Raw genomic sequence first — 9,829 nt, 5'->3', positions numbered from 1 at the left:
GTATCATGTGTGTGCAACAATTGTTTCATGTCACTCTTTTGAACCATATATATTTTTTTTTTGGTCTCTTTCCTCTCATTTTCTTTTTCCTCATTTTTCTTTTGTATGGCTATCTCAATTTTTTTATCACTTTTGTTTTTAGCCATTTCATTTTTCTTTTCAAAGGCCATCTCACTTTTTAATTCACTTTTTCTTTCGGCCTCATCTCTCTTCTTTTTTTTCAATTGGTCCTCCAACACTTGTTTTGGGGACAAAGGAAGTAAAATAATGGGTTCTTTCTTGAGTACAAAAGAATATTTATTTCTAAACCCATCATGTGTCACTTGCCTATCATATTGCCATGGTCTTCCTGACAAAATATGACAATCATGCATTGGTACCACATCACACAATACCTCATCAACATACTTCCCAATCGAAAACGCAACCAAAACTTGTTTGTTCACCTTCACTTCAGCACAGTCGTTCAACCACTGTAGCCTATATGGTTGAGGATGTTTCAAAGTATGCAAGCTCAATTTTTCAACCATCTCAAGACTAGCAACATTGGTACAACTTCCTCCATCTTTAATAACGTTGCAAACTTTGCCACTGATAAAACGTCTAGTATGGAACAAGTTTTCCCGCTGATTCGTCTCCTCTTCTTTGACTTGGGCACTCATGATACGCCTAGTCACTAATGCCTCACCCACAACTGCTTCATATCCCTCATCAGGATCCTCTAATACAGGCATCTCATCTTCATCCTCTCCATCATCTCCCTCACTGTGAGATTCATACTCCCCATAATTATTCAACACCATCACCCTTTTATTGGGACATTGGCTAGCAATATGTCCAAATCCTTGACACCTAAAACATTTAATATCTCTAGAACGATTAATAGGAGTTTCAGGTTTACCTTGCATTCCCTGCTTAGGCGCTTCCTGTTTAATGTCAACTTTGGGCTTGACCACTACCTTGCATTCTTCACGTTTAACAACGTTGGAACGCCAAGGTGTTGATGTATTCCCAATTTGTGTGGTACGACCAACTCCTCTCCTTTTGAGTCGTTGCTCCACTTTTATCACCATTTGCACCATTTCATCTAGATCCAAGTAATGTCTAAGCTCCACTTGGTCTTGAATTTCCCTGTTCAAACCACACAGAAAACGAGCCATAGTAGCCTCACTATCCTCATCTATGTTTGCTCTAATCATGACTACTTCCAATTCTTTATAGTAGTCCCAACGCTCTTCACACCTTGAATTAAAGTTTGTAACTTCTTAAACATTTCTCTATAGTAGTGATTTGGTACAAACCTCTTCCTCATTACGCTTTTCATCTCCGCCCAAGTTTCTATAGGCCTCTCATTGCATCTTCTCTTAGTGGTCACTAATTGATCCCACCAAATAAGTGCATAATCAACAAATTCAACCACGGCCAACCTAACCTTCTTTTGTTCGGAATAATGATGACAATCAAACACAAATTCAACTCGCTTTTCCCATTCTAAATAAGCCTCTGGATCCGACTTACCATGGAAAGACGGAATTTTCATCTTAATGCTGCCTATATTATTATCTTCCTTATTCCTCGTACCTACCACGTAAGGCTTCTCTTCTTCCCCTACCAAATCCTCTACCTCTTCCGCTTCTACCCCAATTCTCGTTTTGGCTCTCCTCTTCTCCTTCCAAATCATAATCATTCTCTTCTTCATCCACTCTACCCAAACCTTTAGGCTTAGATTTATTTTCACTCGTACTAACTTCAAGCCTATCCAACCTCTCATATAAACGATCCAACTCGGCCCTCAATATTCTACTAAAATGCCCAAATAACGCCTCCATTTGAACCTTAGATAATTCTTGGTTCGAACTCTCTCCTACTTCCCTCTCCATTTTCATTTCAGATTTTGTACCTGCAATAAAATGTTAGTAGAAATAAAAGATTTGTCTCACCCAAATTCTCACGATCACTCCAAAGAAAAAAACACTCACACTCAAATGTTTTTCACTAGAATTTGATAGTTCTCTCAAAGGTGTGCTCAATCTTTATATATATATTATTATTATTTTTTTATCAAACTAACAAGATTCAACTTGTGAACACTTGCAACTGTTTCACATGGATTGCACAAAAACAAGAACGACAGAATAACACAGAACAAATTTTTCGGGAATTCTGGATTATCAAAAGATGATAGAAAAAAACGCAGATCTTAAAATAGAACAAAGGATAACACAAAACTTGAAACAGAACAAATTTTTGTTTTTGTTTTTGGTAGATATGACAATAGAAACAAAAGAATACCACAGATCTGAAAACAGAATGAAATTTGAGACAGATCTGAAAAATAACAACAACGATACTTACTTGAATTCAATGAGCCAAAGCTCTGATACCAAATGATACGAATCCTCGTATGAATGAAAGGCAAGCACGAATATATAAATCGCACCCTCAATTCAATAACAAACAAGGAACGATTATTTTGTCCCGATCTTTTGAAACAAGTAACGATTTTGTGATATTCACCTCTAAGCGATTATAACTTAGCAACAAATATCAACGATAAAACAATTGAATTTCAAACGAACCTTCAAAGAACTTGTTTTGACAATCCGTGCGAAGAACAATCGATAAACGCCACAAAGATGAAAATCTTTGATAAGTTTGATTTGGTTTTCTTCTTGTGAATAACAAAGCTAAAAGCTTTGAAAATTGAGAGAACTCAATGTATTTGATATCAATCTTCAATTTTCCCGTTTTTGGTCATTACAATGCATTATATAATTAATAAAACCCATAAAAAGTAGTGTAGAAAGCATTAAAGAAGATAACTAGCAACTTTGACACGGAAGTTGACAATAGACCGCGGGTGCGCTGCATACTGGAACGCGGGTGCGCTGCATACTGGACCGCGGGTGCGGTGTGGCTTCGGCTAAGTTCGAATAAAAGGACCGCGGGTGCGGTCATTGTAGGAGCGCGGGTGCGCTTGCCTTCCGCGGATGCGATCCTTGCTTGACCGCGGGTGCGGTATAGCTTCGGCAATATTCTCTTAAATTTGATTATCATGGACCGCGAGTGCAGTCCCTGAACTGGCGCGGATGCACTCCACCTTCGGCAATTGCACTTGAATAACATTCCAAAAACCTCCGATATTATTCCCATGATTCCCAACCTCCTCTAATTTAGACATCCAACTTGTAGGACTTCCTTGATAGCTCATCATGAGTCCTTGAAGTGCATCTTTAAACTTCTTACTTCGTCACCTCGTTATAGGTCCTTCGGGCAACTCCAACGACTCCCATGCTTTCTTTGGTGCTTGATCGACCACGTTTGCATCAATAATTCAAATAATCAAGATAATGATAATAATAATAATAATAATAATAATAATAATAATAAAGAACATGATCAATTAAGAACACTTAGGCATCATATGAACCCTATTAGAACTAGTGCCCCATCTTGTTTAGTTTTTCCTCCTGATGCATCTAATTTCAACTTCAAACATCAAATTATTCAACTTTTACCAAATTTTCATGGCTTAGATTCTGAAAATCCATATTTGCATCTAAGAGAATTTGAGGAAGTTTGTAACACTTATAATGATCAAAATTGTAGCATGGATATAGTTCAATTAAAGCTTTTCCCATTTTCTTTAAAAGATAAAGCTAAAACATGGCTACAAAATTTAAGATCAAGTTCAATAAGATCATGGGAAGAAATGTAACAACAATTTCTCAAAAAGTTTTTCCCTTCCCATAGAACAAACTCTTTTAAAAGACAAATTACAACTTTTTCTCAAAAACAAGGAGAAACGTTTTATCAATGTTGGGATAGATATAAAGAATTACTTAATACATGCCCACATCATGGTTTTGAAACATGGAGAATAGTTTCTCACTTTCATGAAGGTCTAATACCTAAAGATAGACAAATGATAGAATTCATGTGTAATGGAACTTTTGAAGATAAAAACCCAAATGAAGCTATGGAATATTTGGATTCATTAGCAGAAAATGCTCAAAATTGGGATAATATAGGCATAATAGAACCACCAACAACTAAAAACAATAATTCAACAAATGGGGGTGGTATCTATAATCTTAAAGATGATATAGATATTCAAGCTAAACTTGCATCTTTAGCAAGAAAAATTGAGTCATTAGAAATGAAAAAGAGTGGTCAATTAAAAAGTATTCAAGAAATTGTTTGTCATATATGTGATACACATGATCATGCTACAAAAGATTGTCCAACATTACCTTCATTTAAAGAATGTCTCCATGAACAAGAAAATTATGTTAACAATTATAAAAAACCAATACTAGATCCTTTTTCACCATCATATAATCCTGGATGGAAAAATCATCCTAATTTTAGTTGGAGGAATGATAATAATGCACAACCGTCACAACAATATTTTCAAAATAACCAAAATCATCAAGGTTATATTCCTTATGTTACACCTCAGAGAAAAAACTTTGAAGATGTAATTCATGCATTCATCCAAAAGCAAGAGTCTATCAATATTCAAAACAGTCGATCTATGAGTGATTTAAAAGAAACTCTTGCAAAATTTGCATCTGCACTTAATATTCATGAAAAAGAAAAATTTCCATCTCAACCTCAACCTAATCCTAAAAATCAAAATCAAGAATTAAAAAATGAAAAAATTGATCAAATAAAATCTGTTATTACCCTTAGAAGTGGTAAAATAGTTAATGATCCATATAGTAATGAAAACAAGGATCATTTAAAATCAAAGAGTAAGGATGATAATCCTGATACTTTTGAGAATGATGATACCTTAAATTTTAAGAATAATATGGTGAATGATAAATCATCTGAAATAGTAAATAAGTCAAATAAACCTCCACCATTTCCTCATGCATTAACAAATCATAAAAAACAAAAAAGTGATTCTGATATCTATGAAGTTTTTAAACAAGTGAAGATAAATATTCCATTATTAGATGCTATTAAACAAGTACCTTCTTATGCAAAATTTTTAAAAGACTTATGTACTGTAAAGAGAAAATTGCATGTGAAGAAAAAAGCATTCTTGGCTGAACAAGTAAGTTCTATTCTTCAAAATAATTCTAGTTTAAAATATAAAGATCCTGGTTGTCTAACAATTTCATATATTATTGGAGAAAATAAAATTAAAAAAGCTTTGTTGGATTTGGGAGCAAGTGTGAATTTACTTCCTTATTCAGTTTATGAAAAACTTAATTTAGGAGAATTAAAACCCACTTCTGTTACTCTCTTACTGGCGGATAGGTCAATCAAAATACCTAGAGGTATTGTAGAAGATGTGTTGGTTCAAGTTGATAAATTCATATATCCTGTAGATTTTATTGTTTTGGATACACAACCAATAGAAGTACATAATGAAACTCCAGTAATATTGGGACGACCATTTCTAGCAACTTCAAATGCTTTAATTAATTGTCGAAATGGAATAATGAAATTGTCTTTTGGAAATATGACTCTAGAACTTAATGTGTTCAATTTATGTAAACAACCAAGTATTAATGAAAATGAATATGATAATGAAATTGAAACAATTGTGGAAGAAAATATACAAGAAGAAAACTTAAATCAACAATCTGAAGTTTTTTTAATAGAAAGTTTTGAGTCTAAAAATAATTTTAAAGAAGATGATAATACAAAACTTGAATTAAAAGTTTTACCATTAGAATTGAAATATGTATTTCTTGGTGAAAATAAAACATTTTTTGTTGTAATTTCTTCCACTCTTCCAAATCAAGAAGAAGATTTGATTAAATTACTTAAAAAATATAAAAATGCAATTGGATGGACTTTAAAAGATATAAAAGGTATGAATCCTTTAATTTGTACACATAAAATTCAGTTGGAAAAAAATGCTAAAACATATCAACAACCACAAAGAAGGTTAAATCCACATATGAAGGAAGTTGTTAAGAATGAAGTATTAAAACTATTAGACGCTGGAATTATCTATCCAATTTCAGATAGTAAATGGGTAAGTCCAACACAAGTAGTACCTAAAAAGTTCGGCATCACTGTTATAAAAAATGAAAAGGGAGAGTTATTACAAGCTAGGATTCTATCTAGTTGGCGTATGTGTATTGATTATAGAAAATTAAATGATGTAACTAGAAAAGATCATTTTCCACTACCATTTTTAGATCAAATTCTAGAAAAAGTAGCATGAAATTCTTATTACTGTTTTCTTGATGGGTATTCGGGGTATTATCAAATACCTATATCATTAGAAGATCAAGAAAAAACTACTTTTACTTGTCCTTTCGGAACTTTTGCATTTAAAAGAATGCCATTTGGTTTATGTAATGCTCCGGCTACTTTTCAAAGATGCATGTTAAGTATTTTCAGTGATATGATTGAAGAATATGTAGAAGTTTTTATGGATGATATAACTGTTTTTGGAAACTCATTTGAAAATTGTCTTAAAAATCTAAAAGAAGTATTAAAAAAAGTGAAGAAAAAAATCTTGTTTTAAATTGGGAAAAATGTCATTATATGGTTAAATCTGAGATTTTTTTAGGACATGTGATATCTGAAAAAGGAATTGAAGTTGATAAAGCCAAAGTTGATGTTATTGCTAATTTAACATCACCAAAAACGATCAAAGAAGTTCGATCATTCTTGGGTCATGCAGGATTTTATAGAAGGTTTATAAAAAATTTCAGCATAATATCTAAACCAATTTCAAATCTTTTAACAAAAGATACACAATTTGAATGGACTCAGAAATGTGAAAATGCTTTTAAAAAAATTATTAATCTTTTAGTTACATCACCTATTTTACAACCTCCAGATTGGTCTTTACCATTTGAATTAATGTGTTATGCAAGTAATTATGCTATAGGAGCTGTGTTAGGACAAAGAAAAGAAGGAAAACCTTATGCAATCTATTATGCTAGTAGAACCTTAAATAGTGCCCAAATAAATTATTCAACTACTGAAAAATTACTTTCAGTAGTATTTGCATTAGATAAGTTTCGATCTTATTTAATTGGTTCTCTACTATTGTTTACACCGATCATTCTGCCATAAAATATTTATCAAATAAACAAGATGCTAAGCCAAGATTAATACGGTGGATTTTATTGTTACAAGAATTTGATATTATAATTAAAGATAAAAAAGGAAAAGAAAATGTTGTAGCCGATCATTTATCTAGAATAATGACTGAATCATCTCATAATGAAATACCAATAAATGAAAATTTTCCAGATGATCAGTTGTTTTATGCTACTATTATGCCCTGATTTGCTAACATTGTAAATTTTCTTGTGACAAATAAAATGCCTTCTCATTGGAATTCACAGGATAAGAATAAATTCTTGATAGAAGTTAAAAAATTTTATTGGGATGATCCTTACTTATTTAAGTATTGTCTTGACCAAATTTTTCGACGATGCATACCCGACAATGAAGTAAGTAATGTTATTAAATTTTGTCATTCTGAAGCATGTGGAGGTCATTTTTCATCCAATAAAACAGCTACAAAAATCTTACAATGTGGATTTTATTGGCCGTCTTTATTCAAAGATACGCATTTATTTTGCAAATCTTGTGAAAACTGTCAGAAGATGGGATCAATTTCAAAACGAAACATGATGCCTTTAAATCCAATCATAATTATTGAAATATTTGATAGTTGGGGGATAGATTTTATGGGTCCATTTCCATTATCTTTTGGATATACGTACATTTTAGTCGCTGTTGATTATGTTTCAAAATGGATTGAAGCAATTGCTTGTAGAAATAATGATCATAAAGTTGTTATAAAATTTTTAAAAGAAAATATTTTTAGCCGATTTGGAATACCTAGAGCAATAATTAGTGATGGCAGAAGTCATTTTATAAATAAATCATTTTCTTCTTTGTTAAGAAAATATGGCATTACACATAAAGTTTCTACCCCATATCATCCTCAAAGTAATGGTCAAGTTGAACTTGCAAATAGAGAAATAAAACAAATTTTAGAAAAAACAGTTAATCCAAACCGAAAAAATTGGTCTTTAAGATTAACTGATGCATTATGGGCATATAGAACTTCATTTAAAACAACATTAGGGATGTCACCATATAGGTTAGTTTTTTGTAAGCATTGTCATTTACCGGTTGAACTTGAACATAAAGCTTATTGGGCAATTAAAGCATTTAATATTAATTTAGATGATGCATCTAAATTAAAAAAATTGCAAATAAATGAAATTGAAGAATTAAGAAATGATGCATATGAAAATTCAAAGATTTATAAAGATAAAACTAAAACCTTTCATGATAAAAATATTATGAGAAAGTCATTTGAAATTGGACAAAAAGTTTTGCTTTATAATTCTCGTTTGCATTTATTTTCAGGTAAACTAAGATCGAGGTGGTCAGGACCATTTATAGTCAAATTTGTTTATCCTAATGGTGCTGTTGATGTTGAAAATCCTAAAAATAATGACGTGTTTAAAGTTAATGGGCAAAGACTTAAGCCTTTTATAGAAAATGAAATTCTTAATAATGAGTGATATGAAACCTCGTACGAATGAAAGGCAAGCACGAATATATAAATCGCACCCTCAATTCAATAACAAACAAGGAACGAATTATTTTGTCCCGATCTTTTGAAACAAGTAACGATTTTGTGATATTCACCTCTAAGCGATTATAAATTAGCAACAAATATCAACGATAAAACAATTGAATTTCAAACGAACCTTCAAAGAACTTGTTTTGATAATCCGTGCGAAGAACAATCGACAAACGCCACAAAGATGCAATATTTGATAAGTTTGATTTTGATAAATGTAATGTCCGAGATTTTATACCGTGTTAAATTACGATTATTGATTGTTAATCGAGATAATTATGAAAAGGCTAACCGAGACACGAAATGAGATCGCGTGTGAAAATTGATGTGCGAGGACAGTAGCATCGGCGCACATACGCGACCGGATGCGCGCACATGCACCAAACAGGCAGAAGACCTCGCGCATATGCGCGAAGCCTATGCGAGTAACTCCAGAGAGTCTCGCGCATATGCGCGATGACAGTGCGCGCATATGCGCGAGTAGTCCAGGAGCCGGACAGTGCTTCCGGTGCATATGTGCGGATTTTGGGCGCGCATATGCGCGTGGCATGCAAAGCGTAAGATTGCCACTTGGCTTATTGCATGAACGTGTATATATATATATGTATACAAACGTTATAATCCTTCAGAAACGGGAAATCGAGAGAAACGCTATCAAAATGTTCCTGGAAGCTTAGAATCGCGATTGTGTAAAATCCGTCCGTTAGATTTTAAATTCGACTTCGGTACCGTGTTTCTATCGACGCAGGCTATAACTGGAAGTAAGTTTTACTACGTTTAGACATGTTCTGAAATTATGAAGTTGTCAGAATTAAATGGAATTCATATATGATGTTCTTGACATGTTAGACATCATAGAATCGAAGTCAGATTAAAGAATAGACTGTTTATGAAATTGTTATGAATTTCAGAGTTGAATTAGTTGAGATTCTATATCAGAGTTGTGTTATTATTCAGATTATGAGTTGTACTGATAGTGGTTATGAATTCCGGTATTATATCTGTGGTGTTGAAATAGACGGGGTTATCGTGACTGTATTGTTATGCCGTCGAAACATCAGTATATTGATATTGATCAGATTCAGTATTGATTGAGATTGATCAGATTCAGTAATGATTTCGATTGTATCGTGATATCATTGATATGAATTAGATTGTACCTTGTTCAGATATGGATCAGATTATATACCGATTTGAATATTGATCATAACAGGTCTTGAATTGAGTATATACTGATATGGT

General features: G+C 32.6%; 1 non-coding gene across 1 annotated transcript; it reads right to left on the bottom strand.

Moving 5' to 3' along the window:
• Window positions 1-3,756: 3,756 nt before the first annotated feature.
• On the bottom strand, window positions 3,757-3,867 carry LOC142525699 (small nucleolar RNA R71). Its single transcript, XR_012815149.1, has one exon. It is a non-coding gene; the product is annotated as a small nucleolar RNA R71 (small nucleolar RNA).
• Between the last annotated feature and the right edge of the window lie 5,962 nt (window positions 3,868-9,829).

This window comes from Primulina tabacum, chromosome 14 (assembly GCF_025594145.1).
Source record: "Primulina tabacum isolate GXHZ01 chromosome 14, ASM2559414v2, whole genome shotgun sequence".
NCBI classification, from domain to species: Eukaryota; Viridiplantae; Streptophyta; class Magnoliopsida; order Lamiales; family Gesneriaceae; genus Primulina; species Primulina tabacum.
The sequence above is the reverse complement of the archived record's forward strand: the minus strand, read 5'-3'. Positions and strand labels throughout refer to the sequence as shown.